Source organism: Pleurodeles waltl, chromosome 5 (assembly GCF_031143425.1).
Source record: "Pleurodeles waltl isolate 20211129_DDA chromosome 5, aPleWal1.hap1.20221129, whole genome shotgun sequence".
Taxonomy (NCBI): domain Eukaryota; kingdom Metazoa; phylum Chordata; class Amphibia; order Caudata; family Salamandridae; genus Pleurodeles; species Pleurodeles waltl.
In genome coordinates, this window is record NC_090444.1 from 1448867470 (window position 1) to 1448887608 (window position 20139).

The following is a 20139-nucleotide window of genomic DNA, read 5'->3' on the forward strand; positions in this document are numbered from 1 at the left end:
TGTCTAAGGCCTTCTCAGGATCTAGTAAAACAGTAATCTCTGGGGTTTCTTATAAGTTAAAATTATTCATTTTTATTGATAAGTAACTAGTATCTGGGAATGAAGCAATTTTGATCTTGATCAATTATTTCACACATTATCCTATTAAACCTATTTCCTAATGACATCATAAAAACTTTATACTCTGAATTTATAAGGGAAATTAAACTTTATGAATTTGGATCAACAGGGTTTTACCCTTTTTTAAAAAAAAAGCTGACAACAGTACCTGAGTTGAAAGATAAGAATTGCACAGCAATCAATGAGAATTCAAAACGCTGGCAAACACTTTGCCCTGTCAATTAAAGTTAGTTCTTGGACCAAAAGTTAGTGGTGAATGGATTTTTTCATTTCTGAGCTCACATTCAAATTTACTATAATTAAGCACTGCAAGGGCCTGATTTAGATATTGGTGGAGGGGTCACCCTGTCCCAATGGTGACATATATCCTGTTTGCGGAAATCTAAATCCTATTGAATATAATGGGATTTAGATTTCGGCAGACATGATATCCATCACTATTGTGATTGAGTAACCCATCTACCACTATCTAATTCAGGGCCTAAGTAAGAAAACAAAATCATCACATGTTTCGCAACTCAAACAATCTTAATGTCACTTTATCAGGGCTCTTAAGTATAAATAATAACCTTTAGGATATGAACATTCAAAATATTGGAAAATGAAAGACAAAGATAGATAAAATGTAAAAAAATAAAGAAAACAGTAGAACAGCAGTATAAATTGTACTTAAAGCAAAATCTTTTAACATGTTACATGAATGCACAGAGAATTTTGAATAAAAAAATATAATTGAAAAGTTACTTGTAATATAGAGCAGTGGTTCCCACCTTTTTTACTTCTGTGGACACCCACTTTTTCATTATTGGAACCCAGGAACCCACACTGAATCAAGTTTGGAATCCAGGGGCCCCATCACTGAATCAATATTGGGAGCCGGGGAATCTGGCCTAAACATTGTTGATGATGTGTATCACAAAACTATACACAAAAATACAGAAAGAAGCATTGCATTCAACGCATACACAAATGTAAACACATTTTATTTAACAAGCACATATATATAAAAAAGTGCATTTTTAATTTTAATAGGAAGGTTGGAGCTTTTCTAAATTCAATTTATCTCCATACTATATTCTGTTTCATGCCCCTGCACTAATCCAACAAATCAAAGGATACTAATTTAATTTTGAGCCTTCAATTTCAAATTCCATATCATTTACAGCATTTAAAAAAATGCTTAATATTATATTTAGCCACTTTAGTTTCTATTAGGCTGGGCAGAGTTCATGGAGTTCTGCTACATGGAACTCCACCAAGTGCTGAAAAAACTCTGCTACACTACATGAAGTTCTGGGGGATGCGGAGTTTGGGTAAGTCACGCTGTTCATGCTGATTTTCAGTGGCAGGAGTTTCTTCTGTGTGGTAAAATCAGCGCTAACCGCATCACGTGGAGCAACAGAGGGTGCTAGCTTCTTTTTGCCGCTCCTCAACACGAGAAGCACTTTTCTCAACATGAGCAGTTGCAGCCTACCGCAAGCACTTGCATTCAGAAATCTCACTTATGCTTGCCAATTTAGCAACTTCTCTCGCTCCTGCCCGCCAACTTAATATTGGCGAGCACGAAAAAAAACTCCACTCTGCGTCACTTCACTGAGTTTTTCAGAACTCCGTGCTCTGCACGGAGTGCAGAGGTGGGAAACTCTGTAAACTCCAGTGGCAGAGGGGAATTCTTTACCCCCCCCTAATTTGTATACACTTTATTAATCTGTTAATAATATTTAATATTCTAAGCAGTCACAGACCTCCTGAGGAGGCTTTGCGGACCCCCAGCAGTCCCTGGACTACACGTTGGAGACCCCTGATAGAGAGTACTTAAAATTGATGTAAGTAATACTCATATTATTATTTCAACATGTATCCAGTTCTGTTGTATGAAAAAAATGTTTTGCGAGCCAGCAGTCTCAGACACAAGGTTTCAGGTGTGTTAGACTTTTCATCCTTGGCGTGGTCTCCCTTAACTTTTTGCCTCTGTTTCCCAGGTTGTTGATGTGTGCTGGAATCAGTTTTTTTCTGTTTTTGTTACTCTGGGCACTTTACTACTGCTAACCAGTGCTAAAGTGCAAGTGTTCCTTTTGGACCTGGCCCTTTTACAGGGTCATTCCCCCGACTTTTTGCCTTTCGCCTCCTTATTTTTCTGACCTGTGTTGGCTTATGTTATGGCTCTGAGCACTTTTTCACTACTAACCAGTGCTAAAGTGCATGTGCGCTCCCTTGTACAATTGGTATGATTGGCTTATACCTAATTGGCATATTTAATTTACCTATAAGTCCCTTGTACAGTGTTATCTCTATACCCAGGGACTGTGATTTAAATGCTACTAGTGGGCTGTAGCGCTGCTTGCGCCACCCACTGAAGTAGCCTTTCAAACCTATATCAGGGTTGCTAGTGCAGGGCCTGTGTGCGCAGTTTTCTGACACATGGACCTGGCTTCCAAATTTCCTTGCCAGGCCCAGAACTCCCCTTTCACTACATGTAAGTCACCCCTAAGGTATGCCTTAGCTAGCCCTATGGGCAGGGTGCCATGTATGTAGAAGGCAGGACATGTGCCAGGTTGCATGGCCTGCCCTGGTAGAGACAAACAGCCTAACTTGGTGTCTCACTGTTGTGAGTGCTGCCTTCTCATAGGATTGCATTAGGAATGCCCTGCCTCAAGTGTAAGGGGTATTGTCTGACCTATGTGGGGTAGAGTAGGCATGTTTGTTATGGTTGGAATGGTGATAAGAAATGCTGTTTACTGGTGTGGGTGTATTTCTTCATTACTATTACAGAAATGCCACTTCTAGAAAGTGCGCATTTATCTGTGCTTATGACGCCGGTGTTATTGCAGCTTGACTTCAATTCACGTCTGGGGAAGCTGACAGTTGGGGGATTTGTGCATACTTTTCAGACAGCCTGTAAACAGGGAGGGTGGAGGTGTCACAGAGGTGCATCTACATATTGTATAGTCTTCCTGGGCTGAGAGAAGGGAGAGGTGGGGCACATCTGCATCTGTAAAGGCTGTGCCCTGGCCTTACACAAATGGGTCGTTTACCTCCCCACTGATGTTTGGAGCCTGTGCTGGAGGAGAGAAGGGGCACTCCCAGAACCAGTTGTAACTTGTTGGAACCCCCTCTCCTCCTTATTTACAAAGACACTGCAAACTGAGTATACAGGGGAATTATTCATTATTATTATTATTATTATTATTAGACATTCTTTGAACATTCTTGGAACTGGATCTAAGGCTGCTGAGAGGACTCACCAGGAACCGCCATGGACTGCTGCTGTTGTGCTGACCTGTGATCCACAGGAGGAACCGCCGCTGCTTGCATCCACTTCTTGTGCTGGTCTGGAGCTGGGTTAGCTAGCCCTGAGCTCCTTCTTAATTTTTTGTCTCCAGAGGCAGGGTGTTGTGGACCCTGACCCCTGTAACCTATCCCATCATGAGGAGTGCTGCTTCAATGACTTAGCGCTTGGAGAGCGCTCCTGTGTGACCCTTTGCACTTCTAAGTGCCTTATCCTGCAAGAAATCACCACTGAAACCCGGGCTGATAATATTGACTATGCGCTTTGAAAAGCTTTGAAAACCCCTCCTGGCTGCCTAGTTCACCACCGCAGCCCGTGTGCTGAGGAATCACCGCCGCAGCCTGAGTGCAAGTTTTGTTGTGGGAACGTGGCACCAACATGAGGAGAAGAGGAGCGAGCATGCTCTAGCCGTGCCCCCGGGGCACCAGCAGGCACCATTCCTTGTGCCAGTCCGAGGGAAACCCAGATGGAGAGAGGAGAGCGGCTTGCGCACTGTGCCGGGTGTGTCGCCCTCCAGAGCAGGAGGAATGCCTCATCAGAGGCCCCTGAACCATCAGATCCTCACTTTAACAGCCGCCTGAGGACGCAGGTAGCTGTCTATATCCTGCAGGGCACAGGGAGCAGAAAGGGAGTTCCTCTGCTTTAGGGGCGCAAACGCCCCGTAACTTCATTTTTGCAATTGTTGGTGGTCCCCCCTTTGTGGTAGGGCCAGTGGAGGCCCGGGGGGACCCCAGAAATCGAGAGCCCCAGGAGGGGCCCATCCGGTGAAATAAAGAGGGTGCTGATGGACCAGAGTTAAACATGGCCCCCGTTTTGAGCACAGGAGCGCAGGGGGCCCTAACTTCCTCTTCTAGGCTCTAGGAGTGCATTTTTCACCAAAAGCAGGTACTATTTTTGCACCCTTTATGCGCTGTGGATATTTGGTATCCACACCAAATACTATGGGCATTACAGAATACTAGTAACTTGTGTAACAGGCATGAATTGCTGATGTGTACTTTATAACCTGCCATATGTTCTCTAATGTTCCTATTACAGATATTTATGATGTGTTTATGACAAGTACATATATTTCTTATTTTGATTCCTGACTACTGCTCAAGTTGCAGAATCCTGAGTACTTACGTGTTCAAATGTGACAACTGCTTATTCTTGCAGAGTATCAGTAACTTGTGTAACATTCTGACAACTGCTAAGGTAGCAGGGTATTACTGACGTGTAATGTTTGGTCTAATTATGTTTTGTGCGATACAGTTTATTTTTACATAGTTTAGCGATGTGTTTACTTTGTGGTGTACTACTTGCATCATGTGTGTTGTCTGTTTTGTGCAAATGCTTTACACATTTCCTCTGGGTTAGGCCTGACTGCTCGTGCCAAGCTACCAAGGGGGTGAGCAGGGGTTATCTTGGACGTGTAACTCCCTTGCCCTGACTAGAGTGGGTGGGTTCTGCCTGGCTTAGGTGCATACCCTAGCCAACCAGAAACCCCATTTCTAGCAGCTCCTATACGAAATGTGTGTGTAATTGGCTCATCCATAATTGGCATATTTGATTTACTGGTAAGTCCCTAGTACAGTACACTAGAGGTGCCCTGGGCCTGTAAATCAAATGCTACTAGTGGGCCTGCAGCACTGGTTGTGCCACCCACAATAATAGCTCTGTAAACATGGTTCTGACCTGCCACTGCAGTGTCTGTGTGTGCATTTTTAAACTGCCAATACGACTTGGCAAGTGTACCCACTTGCCAGGCCTAAACATTCCCTTTTTTTACATGTAAGACAACCCTAAGGTAGGCCCTAGGTAGCCCCATGGGTAGGGTGCAGTTTATGTTTAAGGTAGGACATATACTAATGTGTTTTATATGTCCTAACAGTGAAATACTGCTAAATCCGGCTTTCACTGTTGCAATGCTTGTCCCTCTCATAGGTTAACATGGGGGCTACCATTAAAAATTATTAAAGTGTAGATTCCCATTGGGAACAGATAGACCTTACGAGTTTGGGGTCTCTGAGCTCATAATTAAAAAATACATATTTTAGTCCAGCTGATTTTGAGAGCGTGTGTTTGAAAATGCCACTTTTAGAAAGTAAGCATTTTTCTTGCTTAAACCATTCTGTGATTCTGCCTGTTTGTGGATTGCCTGTCTGGATCAGTATGACAGTTGGGCTGTTTGCACCTCTCTCTAGACAGTGATACAAAGGGAGCTGTGGTGTGGCCTTCATATCCTGATGAGCCATCTGTGCTAGGAGAGGGGGTGGTCACTCACAACTGAAAGGGCTGTGCCTGCCCTCACACAAAGCAGTCTCCATTCCCCTGGTGTGTGTCTGGGGCCTAGCCTGGGCAAGGCAGGATTTCACAAACAAGAGAGACTTTTCTTTGAAGTAAGCCTACTTCAAAGGGCAAAATAGGTATAAGAAGGGCACCCAAAACCACATACTTTAGATCACTTCACGAAACCAAGAAGAACCTCTGCCTGGAGAAGAGCTGAGGAAGAGGAGCTGCCCTGCCTGTGACTGTGCTTTGTGGAGCTATCCTGCAGTTGCTGCTTCTCCCTGTGCAAGAGAACAAAGATTGGACTTTGTGTGCCTTCCTGCTTGTGAAGAACTCTCCAATGGCTTGAAATAGAGCTTGCCTCCTGTTGTTGAAGTTTCAGGGACAGCAAAGACTTCTCTCTGCCAGCATCTGGGGCCTCTGCTGAGACTCCTACCCTGGCAAGTGGTGCCCATCCAGTTCCTGGGACCCTGAAAGGAGAAGCTGGCAATACAAGATTAAGAAATCTACGCACAGACCGGCGTGCAGGAAAAAGATCGATGCAACTCTGAGATGCAGATGAAAAATCAATGCGCCTCCGGCTTCACGGCTGAAATCGACTCTCGCCTGCAGAGTGGCTGGAGAAACGACACTTAACATCGCTAACGGAGGCTGGTGAGATCACAACCCGTGCTGCATGGTTTTCGGATCATCATGCGGCAGGATTTCCGATGCAAAGATTGCAGGGCATGTAAAAATTACACAAGGCCTGCCCGGACCCAAGAGTGCTGTTCGGATCGATGCATCACTCTCCTGCGGAGAGAAGAAACGACACAAGCCGACCCGACTGAAGGAGAAACAATGCACGGTCTCGCTCGTGAGTAATATCAACGCATTGCAAGCCCCTTTTGATGCACACTCACCCGTGTGGGGTTCTTTTTGATGCGACCAGGTACACTTCCACACTAACAGCATTAGCAATGTGTTTAAAATTACATAAAGACTCTTTTTGTTTTTTAATTGATAACTTGACTTGTGTATTGTTGAATTTTGTCGTTTTGGTCTTGTTTTGTTTAGATAAATATTTTCTATTTTTCTAACTCTGTGCTGTGTCATTTTGTAGTGTTTTCATTAAGTTACTGTGTGTGTTGGTACAAATATTTTACACCTAGCACTCTGAAGCTAAGCCTGCCTGCTCGTGCCAAGCTACCAAGGGGATGAGTGGGGCTTAGCAGAGGGTGATTCTCTTTTGCCCTGACTAGAGTGAGGGTCCTTGCTTGGACAGGGGGTAACATGACTGACAACCAAAGACCCCATTTCTAATAAGGGGCATGATAAATGCGGTTGACACTTGTGCAACAAGGAGTACTGTTAAGTGTTGGAAGATCAAAGGTTTCTGCATCCATTAGTTTGTCAGCATGTTGCAACAAAAAAAACTATCACAATTGTGTGTAGTTACTTATCAAAATGCCTGTATGAGCTGCATGCAGTAGTGCAAAAGGGACTCTTTGTTAGTATTGGAATGAAAAAGAGAGCAGAAATATCCGACCAAAACAAAAGTTTGCATCATATTGCTCAAGTGATAGCTATTCAAGTTGTGGCAGCTTAGTGTCTGGCAACTGGCTTTTGTAAGAAATTGGGTTATTGGGTTATTGGTTGAGGGGGCAAGAAGCTCCACTCAGGCAATAACCACAGTCCTTATCAGGGTGAACCAGAAAAATCATTAAATTAACCAATGCTTTACCCTTCGGTAGATTTGCACAGACTTAACTTAGAGGCCATATGTAAGGTGTTTAGGCAGAACGCAAACAATAATAAAGTAAAAATAGAACACAAGAAACATCTCAAATCAATTTGAAAAACAGAGTACATTTTAATAAACAAATCATACCAGGAAAACAAAAATGCAAAAGAGTAAAACAAGAGATATTACATTTTAAAGTTTTGAGTTTTTACTAAAAAGAGCATCAAAAAGCACAAAGCTTCAATTGTGGTCATCTGGTCTCAATAGACTGGAGGAAAGTCTTTTGTTCAGGCCAACATTGATGCAGCACACGCCTAATACAGGGACTTTGTTAGTCCAGCTGAAGAGTTACCTCATCAGGTCTTGTGCAAAGAGTTCCATTTATATTGGAGGAGGCTACAAGGAGCCCAACTTCAGGATTCCCACCTTTTTCTTCCTGAAGTAGGTTCCACTGTTGCCAGTCAAGGATCCAGGACCTGAGGAGCACCACCTGGGGATCCGATTTCACTACTGTAGGGGCGAGCAGCAGGGCCCAATCAGGTCCACTTGCAGGCATTTGAAAGTCTTTTGTGTCTCTATTTTCTACACAGGAGGTCAGTCAACTGACCCTTGGAGTCACTCTGGATATCCAAGAATAAAGTAAGAATAACCAGTTCTTCAAGCAGCAAGGAAGTCTGTGAAGCGCCAAAGCAGCCCTTCTGGTTGCAGCAAGGCAGTCCTTAAATATCTTCCACAGGTCCAGGAGTGTACTGAAGAAGGATACTTAAGGTTCTAATTATATACGTGGTGTCAGCCTTTGTGTGAGGAGGCTAGGTCTCTAATGCTCTTTCTCTTCCCCTTGTCAGTGCTCTAAACTCTCTGGGGGGATCGAAGGCAGGGCAGACCTGGTGTTGTGTTCCTTTGTGTGGGCTGGAAGCAAAGCCCTTTGAAGTGTAGGTGGGGAAACATACAGCTCTGCCCCAACCATTCTGTCAGGAAAGCCCAGCCTCCTAGCTGGACCCAGATCCTATTGTTCATTTTCTGGGCCCAATATGCATTCTTGGTGGGTAAATCATTAGTAGTCCCAAACTCCTAAAAAGTATCAGAAATTTTCTTGAAGGAAAATGAGACCTTTCTAAAAGTGTCCTTGTTAAAACTGAAATATAAAGTGAGCACTTTTTAATTGAAATAAGGTATCCCAGAGTTAGACTATCAGGGAGAAAGGCCTCCCAATAGTAAAAAATGAATTTTAGAGTGTTTTACTACCAGGACATATAAACTTTAAATCCACATGTCCTACTTTTTATATACCATGCACCCTGCCGCATGAGCTTTAGGCCTACCTTAGGGGTTACTTGTAAGTAGTAAAAAGGAAAGTTTAGGGCTGGAAAATGTTTGTTTCACCAGGTCACAAGGTAGTTTAAAACTGTACCACCGGCAGCAGTGGCAGGCTTGAGACATGTTTTAAAGGGCTCCTTTAGTGGGTGGCACAATGAGCCCTCCAGGTCCACAAGTAACATTTAATTTACAGCCCCTGGGTACATGTAGCACCATATACTAATGACTTACGGATAAACTAAACACATTGAAGCCCTGGAATTTTTTTGCCTGAACAGGGCTTCACACTTGCACAGTAAAAGTTTCAGCTGTTTTACATTCCAACGTAACTGCTAAGTTCCGCTTTGGAAAAAACACTGAACATACAAACTCTATAAAACCTGAGTGGGGACTTTGCCAAGGCAGCGTCCTTGCCCCTTTATTATTTATCCTTTATTTAAACAACCTCAACTGAGTTCTGGTTAGATATAGACAGGACATGACGAAGATAGCCTCCACGTCCATCACATCACTTTGAGATGGTGAAGATGCTGTCTTGTTGTCTTGCACTCACAATAGTCGTAACATTCTGTTCAATGCATCTATAACATTTTTGTAGGGTTTAGACATTGAAATGACACTAACTAAATCATGTGTTATGCCTTGTGGCCCTAACAGCTCCAGGATGTACACTATATTTGTGATCAATAAAGTTCTGAGAAAATCCCACAATTTTACTCCCTTGGATTGGTTTTCGATATGTGTAATACCTGGTCACAATGCCTTATATTTAGGTGTTAGATGTTTCACCAGTCTACTAGTCAACTACTTAACATGCCTCCAATCTAGGTTGTAAACCTATTGCCCCACTCATTTTGTTTAAGCACTAGGAGCTATGTTTAACCTTTATTATTATGATATAAAACATGTTCCTCTTTTATAATTGGTACCAATTTGAAATAACCACAAAACCATTTTCAACCAAAGGGTCACATTTGATTGCCCCAAAAGAGTCAGTTGTATCATGATTCCTTGGTTGTTTCATCTCAAATGGGCAATTTGACAGGATTTACTAATCCTATTGATAATAAAACATCTGATACAATTTGGCTCAAGCATTCATTTCTGGAAAATAGGTGCCTTGAAAGAGAGACCAGCTAGGTAAACCCACAATAAGGCAATATATTATCATTCACACCTGTAGATGGGTAGAACCCTATTCATTGATCCTTTCCAGCTCTTAGAAAAGATCACTTTTGTCTAAGTTTAGAGATGGAATTATACATCATCTTTTATGTTTTCCACTGGGTCAGTATTGCAATGAGGTATTTTGTTTATGTCCATACGATATGGTATTAGAACCTTATTTATTACATTTTGTGTTTTTCTGTTCATTATATTGTTACTATACAGAAAAGCTTTTGATCCCTCTGCTTGAAAGATAAAAATTTAAGAGATGCAGTCCCAGAGTCTTCTTTCTTACAGAAGCTGTCCATGGAGGACATATGTACTGCTGTTGGATAGTTTCTGAAATGAGATGTATACCTTCATAATTCTATAGTCTTTTCAAACAAACACTTGCTTGCTAATGATTTGCAGCATAAGATTCTTAACTGTGATTCAGGAACGTGTTGGGAAACAAAACATCCAATACATACCTGAATCAAGAAACACTTCCTTTCTCAGAGCTTTTACCCTGCCCAAAGTGACAAGTTCATAAGTGTCAATATTACACAGGGAGCATTAGGTGTGGAAATACCTGGGTCTAGGTTTCCAAAGATTATTTATTTATGACCCCTGTTGATGTAGACGCCCAGGTATTTGAGGTGGTCATATATCCACTGGAACCTATAGTTTGTTATGGCTGCTTTTGTCATAGCACAAGATAAAGGAAGGGACTCAAATTTGTCCCAATTGACAATAATACTCTATTCTGCTGGGAAATCAGAGATAATTGATGTGAGAGTCAGAAGGGAGGTGTTTATGTCAGTGACTGTAAGTTAGATATCATCCATATACAGAAAGATTTTGGATTGGTTATCCCTGTTATTGTTTCCTTTTGTCAGATGGCTTCTGCAAAATGCTCATTAGGATCAGTAAGGGTGACAAGGTGTCAGGGTGGGTCCCTCTCAAAACAGGGAAAGGATCTGACAAACCTCCCTGCTGTTGATCTGGGCAAAGGGAGCCTCATTAACCCATCTATTTTGGTAGTGAGATGGGAATATATGTTTTGTACCTTTCAGAGATTGAGCTTAGGTGATTTGAAAGGTATAAAACATATATTCTCTTTCAATCCTTTTTGAAGCTGAAGAATAAGGTGGGTATGTCTTCTTGGAGGTCTTTGGTATCTACAGTAAGTGAGTCAATGTATGCATGTGGTTACAGGATGTACTGCCGCCTGGTATGAATTCCACTTGAGACTGGTGGATGAGGGCAGAAATTCCTTTCTTAAGTCAAGTAGCCAAGATCCCACCAAGATGTTGGCATTCACATTGAGCACAGAAATTGGGTGATAACTGCTACAGTGTAGTGGATCTTTCTCAAGCTTGGAGAGAGCTGCACTACAAGTGCTATCTAAGAAAGGGATGAAAGTGATGATAGCCTTCCAGTCACTTCAGTGTCTTTATAGGCCTAGGGTAATGGCTCTGCTGCTTCATCTCTGACCCATTTGTAGAATTCTTCAGGGAAGCCATCTTCTCCTGGAGGCTCATTATGAAGCCTTCTTATACGAAAGAACAGAGATTACACAGCAATTTTGTATTTCGTGAATTCCCCTTTAAGAAGTGCCCTACCTTTGTCATTGAGACTTTGGAGCACCAGGCCCTTTGAGGATGTGATTTTATGAGCCTTGTCATTGTCTATTTCAGAATTATATAGCCCCCTATAATAATCTACAAATGCTGTGGCTATCCCTTATGGATCACTTAAAAATTGACCTTTCCAAGCCTGTATCACAAGGATAGCTATCGTAGCCTCCCTCTGCCTGACTTAGGCAGCCAGCAGTTGGCCTGCTTTTTCTCCCTGTTTGAATCTGTGGAACAAGTATTCCTCTTTAGTGGTAAATGTAGAGTTTGGGGTCAGATGTATCAAGCATTTTTGTTGCCGTTTGTGACTGCAAAAATGCATTTTGCTATGTATCTATTCCACTTTGTGAATCAGTAACTTGTTAACGAATCACAAATAGGGTTTGTGACTACATACCAATTTGGTATTGGGAAGGACCGTGTCAAGGGCGTCCCTTATTAATACCGAATCGCAGTAGTATGCAGGAATGTTTTGTGACAGAAATGCGGTCGCAAAACATTTGCATCTTGCCACCGACTTCAAGTAGGTGGTAACCCATTCGCAAATGGGAAGGGTCCCCTTTCTGAATGCATACGAAAGGAAAACGGGCTGCATTTAAAAAAAAAAAAGAAAAGATTCCTTTATTTAAAAGCAATCACAGATACGGATGTCTGCTGAGTCCAGCAGGCCACTGTCCCTGTGATTTTAGCATTTCCTAACGGGTCGCATATTGTGACCAACCTCATGAATATTAATGAAGTAGGTCGCTTTGCGGCCCATTAGGAAATGCAAAATGAAACTCCATGACCTTCATACATTAGAATAGCAATTACTCACTTATGATTCACATAGATTTGCAATTAGGTAATCACAGTTTCATAAAATGATACATCTGGCTATAAGTTTCATATTTGCCCCTTTAACATTCCATTGAGACCATCCTGTTTGGTTTGCTTGAAATGCCCAAGGTTAAGAATTTGATGTTATGTTCTAGTGTTGATTTTGATTCTATTCTATTTTTATTGGCCACTAAGGAGTCTCTCAAATTGCCCTCTAATGGTGCCTTTGGTGACAGCCAATATTGTTCTGCTGTATGTAGCAAACCTTTATTGTTCTTCATCTACATGAGAACATGTGATTTCAAATAGGAATTTCAGTGGGCATTTTGCCATGCAAGATAATTATTAAGATGCCATGGTTTCCAGTGAGTTTTCTTTAAAGTTCCAGTCAACTAGTATTCAAGTGGGTACATCATCTAAGAGAGATATCTCTAATATGTTGCAGTGCAATATCACTGGTACTATTTCCTGGGAGATAAAGAATTAATCTAATCTTGAGTGAGGACACACATGTTTTATTATTATGAATATTCTTTGTCTGTAAGGTGTAAAAGACACCAGACATCAAAAAGGCAATTGGCATCATGGATATTTATCCATACTCCCCGGTGAGTCATGTGTATCAGCCCTGTTGAATACATGAAAGCATCAGGGGTCAAGTTCCAGTCGCCTCCAAGTACTATCTGTGAGGTACTGAGTTAATTTATAATTTTGAAAAGTTGTAGGAGGAACGCTAGTTGGGCTATTGCAGGGCATAGATTAAACTCACACTGATGACTCTCTCCCAACAAGAACTTAGCAAAATGTATTGCTTTTCTTCATCTGCCCAGGGCTACAGTGGGGTACATGGAGGGATTTTGTTTACAAAGATTGCTATCCCGCATTTCCTAGATCTAGCTTGAGAGACAGTAGTTTGAGGTTCATGCAACTGAAAAGAACCTTCCCCGCCCAGTCTCATTTATATTTTCTTGCCTAGGCTTGTGGCGAAATAGTTTCCCATCTAGTGGACACCAGATAAGAGTGCATTTTCTTTCTTTTGACCTAAATTTTCAACATCTTCACATTGAGGGAAATGAGCTTTAGAGGTCCAAGTGTCATATTGACAGTTGCATAAAAGCATGTAGAGTATGAATCTTGTAGATGTGGCACTAGATGTTACTCCAAGGATGTACTTCTAAAAACTGAATGTAAGTGGCTAACTTGCTTTTTTGCTGTATGTAAAATACTTGGGTGCATAAGTGTATGTGACCCCCCTGTATCCCATGACAAAGGTCAGAGTCTACTCACATTTGGCCCCTAACACAAAGATAACTTTGATACCTATTCTATTTGTGCCTTTCAATGGTTGTTCTTTACGACCTGTAATACGGCCTGGTGGTGTCCTGATGGAGGTGCGCTGCTGGCGATGGAACTACTATTCTCTGCCAGACCACTTCCTCGCTGGACAAGGTATGTCGGGCATTCGACCGGGGGGGGTTGGGGAGTGTTGTGTGTTCATGCGTGAGTGTGTGTTTGTGTGTGTGCATGTATGTGCGTATGCATGTGTGTATGTGTGTGTGAATGTATGTGTTTATGTATGGTTGAATGCGTGTATGAATGTTGAAGTGAGTGCGTGTAGGAATGTTGAAGTGCATGCATGAATGGATGCTTGTGAGTGTATGAGTGTATGGATGCTTGTGAGTGAATGTGTGTATGTCAGTGTTGGTGTATGAGTGTATATGGGTGTGTGAATGAGTGTATGCGAGGTGTATGAATGAGTGTATGCAGGGTGCGTGTGCATGTATGCAGGGGTAGGGGGTGCTGTACTAGAAAGTGGGGTCGGGGTGGAAGGGGGGTGCTCTTCTGGTAGGGGGTATTAGGCTTCCAGAGGGGATGGGGGAGTCATCTGCCGCTGAGAGGAAAGAAATTTCCTGTCACCAGTAGCCTGTCTGCCAGGATTTTCGTGTCAGTGCTACAGCCGCGGAAACCCTTGTAGAAAGCCGGCTCCTACTACCGTCCGTGGTCTTCATTGGACCGCCTGGTCAGAGATGCTAATCTCCGAGCTGGCAGGTCCGACTGCCCTGGTGGTACAGGCAGGGATGTGGTGGGTTGGCAGAGGCCAACCCGCCACATTCATAATGTGGCAGTCTTCACCGCCAGCCCATCAGTGGTGAAACAACCACAGTGGCCCTGGCGGTCAAAAAACTGGCAGGGCCATAATGATGGCCCAAGTGATTTGCCCAGAATCACAGGATGTTGTGATGAGGCATGAACACGGATCTGATAGCTGCACCACATCCTCTCCCATACTACAGCTTCTCTCAGAATATCACATTCAGAATACACTCTCCTGACTATGTTAACCATTAAACAGAGGAAGTATGCCATTCTCTCCCTCTTAAGGTTGCCTTTGTGAACCTAGACGTGCCTCTAGAATAGTTCTCAGTGAGTTCTTCCACATTTAAATTGCCTTCTGTATCTTCATCTGCTTCAAATACAGTTTTGCAACCTACCATGATAGTGGGAATGCCTGCCATCTCATTGACAGGATTTGCCTTCCTCCAATAGCGGCAGCCTGGGTTTCTTTCATGCTGTCTAAGAATCATGCTAGATCTTCTAGCAGTTCATAGTCTCTGGATTAACCAGCCATCATCACCCACATTGTTTCAGGTTCCAGGAGACCATATTTAATATCATTTATGGAGTCTGGCAAATGACAAAGAAGCCTTCCTCTTAGCATTGGTTTCAGCTGAGAAAGATGCCACAGTCTGCAGCTTGTGCTTTCCAGCTCATACAGACCATGCTTTCAAAAATCAATCAGAACCTGTCATGCTTATTTGTGCAAAGGGAAGCAGGCTACTATCAGTCATGGCCTGTCGAAATCTAGTAGGGATGAGCTTTGATTCTGCAGTCTGTGGGCTTTCTGTAGATCTGTTAATGGAAAGAAGTTGATGTCCATGAGGTAAGGAAGGACCTTTAGCAAAAAGACATTCATGGAGTATTTTTTCATTTTCTCTGAGATCTCAGAATATCAGACGTTGTTGTGCCTGGGTCTTTCTTCCAGATCAAGCACTTTTTGTCTCAAATGCCAGATATCAGGTCCCGAGGTGTGGCATTAGCCAATCAGTCTCTTGTCTCTCCATATCCTCCACCTTATTGTGAAATTAACACATCTCAGCTGCTATTGTCTTAATTTTGCTGCCACGTCTAATATTTTTGAATCCATGGAGCTCGGCCATACTGCGACTGCAGAGATTTTTTCAGAAGGGCTTCCATGAATGCCTCTTAGATTCCTAGGCCATAAGGCAACATGGATCCCTTCACCACTTTGATAAACAGCAAAAGCTGGGCAGCCTTACTGCTGGCCATTGCAAAAATGATGATGACTTGGCATGTGACACTGGGTGCCTAGATAAATGGAGGAGAAAAGAAGCAATGTCACGGATAAGGAGGAAAGGTCCTGCATTTCCTTTGAACAATGGTGTCTTAACCCAGCACCCTGCCTAAGTCAGTTAGTCAGTCAAAAGCATATTTATTCAATATTATGACCACAATTATTAAAATAAAAAATCACACATAGTTAAATAAAACCAGATAAAAACAATTGTGTTCTAAAAAAAGCACATAAACTCCACCCAGCTGCCATGTAAAGACTGCTCGCTTTCAAAAACAAATTGCTTATTTTCTGTCCACTGCGACAACGCTGTCTAACCGTTCATCATTTTCCTATTTATAACAGAAAGCTTGAGGAAGCGGCTAACACTATAACAGACCAATAGGCTACCCAGCCACTTCAAGTAGGAAAGGATGTCAATACCCCTAGGACAGCTCAGCAGGTATCAAACCAAGCCTGATCTAAACCTGAAAAGGAGTGACCTTTCCCAATGTGAAAGTTCCAAAGATAGGTAAGAGGGCATCTTACCTGTGACCAGGGAAATACAGTATTCTTTGGAGTAAGGGTTACTAAGGGCAATTTCAATGTTTAATGAGTTGATGTGCTCAGCAAACCTGGACTGGACTAACAGCCTATCCAACTTTTTCAGATATGTTGGGTTGGAAAAAAATTCACTTAGGCAAATGTCTGTTAGGGACTTCTTGATATGACTCACCCAGGGTATTGACTGGCCCTGTTAAAGTCAAATTCCAAACTGGTCCAGACATTTACCCAAAAAGAAAAGCGGCACAAGATTGACAGTGTCAGAAATATAGTGTTGGTTGAGCTCTGCTTGCAGGATGTAGTTTGAGATGGTAGGAGGAAGAGGAAGAAGCCACCTGCAGATCTGGCTCTCCTCCACCTGAAAGGGCTTTACATCATGGTAACCCCACATCCAATCCCCGTATGTTACTATTGGAACACACTCCAAGTTATAGATTTTGAGGAAAGGGGATTCCAAGCCTCAACTTCCTTTCTAGATGAGACTGAACAAAGTGCCGGAGGCCCTGCTGAGTCTTGACCGAGCAGCACTGACCTGTACCTACCAGGAATCATAAGAATCAGAGGACACCCAGGTAATTAAACTTTGAGCTGAACTAATGAATTGACCAGAAACTCCCATGATTCTCTTCCCTTGGCCACAGACCATAATATGACATTTCTCAAAGTTAGTTGTCAAGTTCAGGTTCCTCATAAATTATTAAACCAAAATACACAAAGCTTTAGAGGTATGCACCATTACTACAGCGTTAGCAGCATACAATAATTCCGGAACCCAGGCGCTGGCAATCATAGGGACATCAGTGGTAGCTGTTTTCAGGAAGTTACTTAACCCATTTACATAGATTATAAACAACAGAGGGGCTAAGATACACCTTTGCTGCACACCCCTGCCCAAGGCAGAGACATCAGTGGTTTCCCCTGAGCGACCATATCTTACTGTCGCCCCAAGTTTCTTCTTGTGTAAGATATACAAAAAGTTCACCAACTGAACTTCCACCCCAAGATCTAAAAGAGTTATGCATAGCATAATCCTATCCACACTATCAAAAACAGTGGAATGATCCATGAAGGCGAGGCATCGCTTAGCAGACACATATTTTTCCATTATCAAGTGTAAGTTTAAGCACTGCTCCACTGTACCTAGTCTTGGTGAAAAGCCGTACTGACAAGAGGAAAGAAAGCAACTTAGGTTGGCCCAGGTCTGCAGACATTTGAAGATTACATACCCAATTATCTTCACTGCACTATCAATCAGTGATATGAGGGAGAAGCTTGTTGGATAACCCCGATCTTCCTTTTCAAAAATGGGGATTATGATGGCCTGAGCCAAGGAGTTTGGTGGCTTAGCACATAAAGCATTGTTAAATTGATTGGTCAACCGGGAGCCCCATAACGCAATGTTGCCTTTCAAAAGATCCATGGATACGCCATTGGGCCCAGGGTCTTAGTGCTTGAGCTCTGTGTGATTGCTAGGTCTACGTCTCCAAAGAAACTTATTACACTGTAGGCATTCTTGGGGCGATATATATCTTAGGTGCAATCTGGTGATAATTCCCCAAACAGCTTAGCTATTCTTCTGGGAAGCAGCTTGCTCCACAATATCCCAGTTCCTTTTATTTAGGAACTTTTTCCTATCCTTGATGGCACAATAATAGGCCCTTCTAGCTTCCACCACTCCTTTCATATCCCTAGGCTTTTCTGAGCTGGCCTTCCTCAGGAGAAAGTTAGCCGCCAAATACTGGGCATCAAACCTTAATAAGTAACCTAAGTCAGGGCAAAGGAGTTTCAACAGGAAATTCCTGATGCAAATACATAGGCTCTAAAAAGACTCTGTCAAGGCTTCACCTGAGTTACCGGATAAGCAGCTCAAAAACACAGGTAGGAACGTGGTCAGTAAGGAACTTAGCATTGTTTATTGTCTTTTAGGGACCATGTAAGCTGCTTCCCATTGCTAGAATGATTATTAATTGCAACACCCACTGATTATTAATTACAACACCCTCTGCGGGCCCGATATCCCTCCTCAATGGAAAAGCCCCCTCGAGGCATAATGGGTTATTATCACCCTGCTGAGACTAAGGTATGCAACAGTTTATAAGCCATGTGCAATAATCCTTGAGGAAATTGACTTTTGATAGTGTGTCCAACCTATTACTTATTGGGACAGTAAACTGGACATAACTAGTGAAGCCTCAGGAGAATTGATACTGTCGCGTGGGCTCTCATTATCCTAAATGAGACTACTGGATTTCTAGGTAGCAGGATCGATCACGGTGTGGGGGACAGAGTCGGACCCACGTGTAAGGAACTCTGTCACCCTAAATCAAGTTTTTGCTCCGGCTAACTAGCAGTGCCTCATTTCTCCCAAGGGGAAGAGATGATTGGGCAGCCGAGCGCATGACATCTTTGGAATTTCTCAGGGAAGTCGTGGTCACTCCGATCCAAACCAACTCTCTCATTTACAGTATGATCTCATATACAAATACCAAAGGCAGTATAAGTTTTATATAATGTTTTAATAAAACGACTGCATTTTAGATAATAAGGCATGAGCCGCAATAACCAGAACCATAAAACAAAGTAGGATTGAAATAGTCACCAGGAGAGTAAAACATAAGAACAAAGCTATCATGATGTCTAATAGTTTCTACTCTCCCTCTGCTTGGTCTATTTCGAGCACAGCATGTTAAGCTTCTAACTCGCCTTTCTGAATCCCTGGGGAGACATCAGCCCTCATACCGGAGCAAAGGCCTGTGATCTTGGTTCAGCATCTGCAACAAGGCAGTCAGCGTCTAGTTGTGGTTCCCTGGTCGGAATCTCCCGCTTGGGTGTATTGGGACAAGGAAGTGATTTTATAACTAACATGTCAGCGTGATCACAAAATGTCCCTACGCAGGAATGCCAAAGACTAAACTCCTACCACGTCTATCGGCAATGTACCAGACTGTATCCTTGACTGAAGCACAGAGTGAACAGGAATGTGTTATAGAGAACTCCAGTGCTGAAGTAGGCTAAACAGTGTGATATGAATAAAAAACAAGACCGTAGAACTGGCTATTTGAAAAATAACAGTACGAAGCCTAATAAAAAGCATTTAGAGCAAAGTGCACAGAGGCTCTAAGCTGCAAGCAAATGAATAAAATACATCCAGGGCAAAGTGCACAAAGGCCTAAAGCCTGAAGCTAATGCGCAAAGGATACGTAAAACTTACCACACTACACCCTCCCCTTGTCGGTAGCAAATGGTTCCAATAATATATAAGTATGCCCCAGATATAAACAATACCTAAAAATATATATATTTCGAGAAGGTCAGAGGACAACAAAGTCATAAATTTGGGAAACATGTGACGATAAAGCCAAATACAATATAATGTCAATTTTCGAGGGAAAAAAAAAAAATCCAATTGTCAGACAGAAGCAATAGAAAGCAGAAGCTCCTCCACTTCGATACATGTCAATATTGGAAGATCCACGCCACAAAGTACCATGGAGCAGGTGTGTTCCAAAGCCCCAAAACGATTCAGGGCGGCACCTCGTGCAGGGCCTATGAATGAGACAATACCATCTTCCTCCAGGAAGGGAATCTCATAAACTGCCTCACGAAGCAAACTCAACCGTAGTGCACAAGTCTGGGAATGAGCCCTAATCGGGAACATCAACAGATCAGTTTCGACCACTGGAGGGCGCTGCAGTGAGAGAAAGAAAGCCAGTGCATGTTCAAATGAGCACCAAATGCACCGAAACACGGGTTGCACACAATCCAAAACTGGTCGGAATGACAGAGACCAGTCACACTCCAAATGTCCCAGGAGTGTCGCTCCAAAATGCTGCATCATGCGTTCACGACACAGCTGCGCTGAGGGGAGCAGCAATATAGGATCTCGTCGTGGCGGGACAGC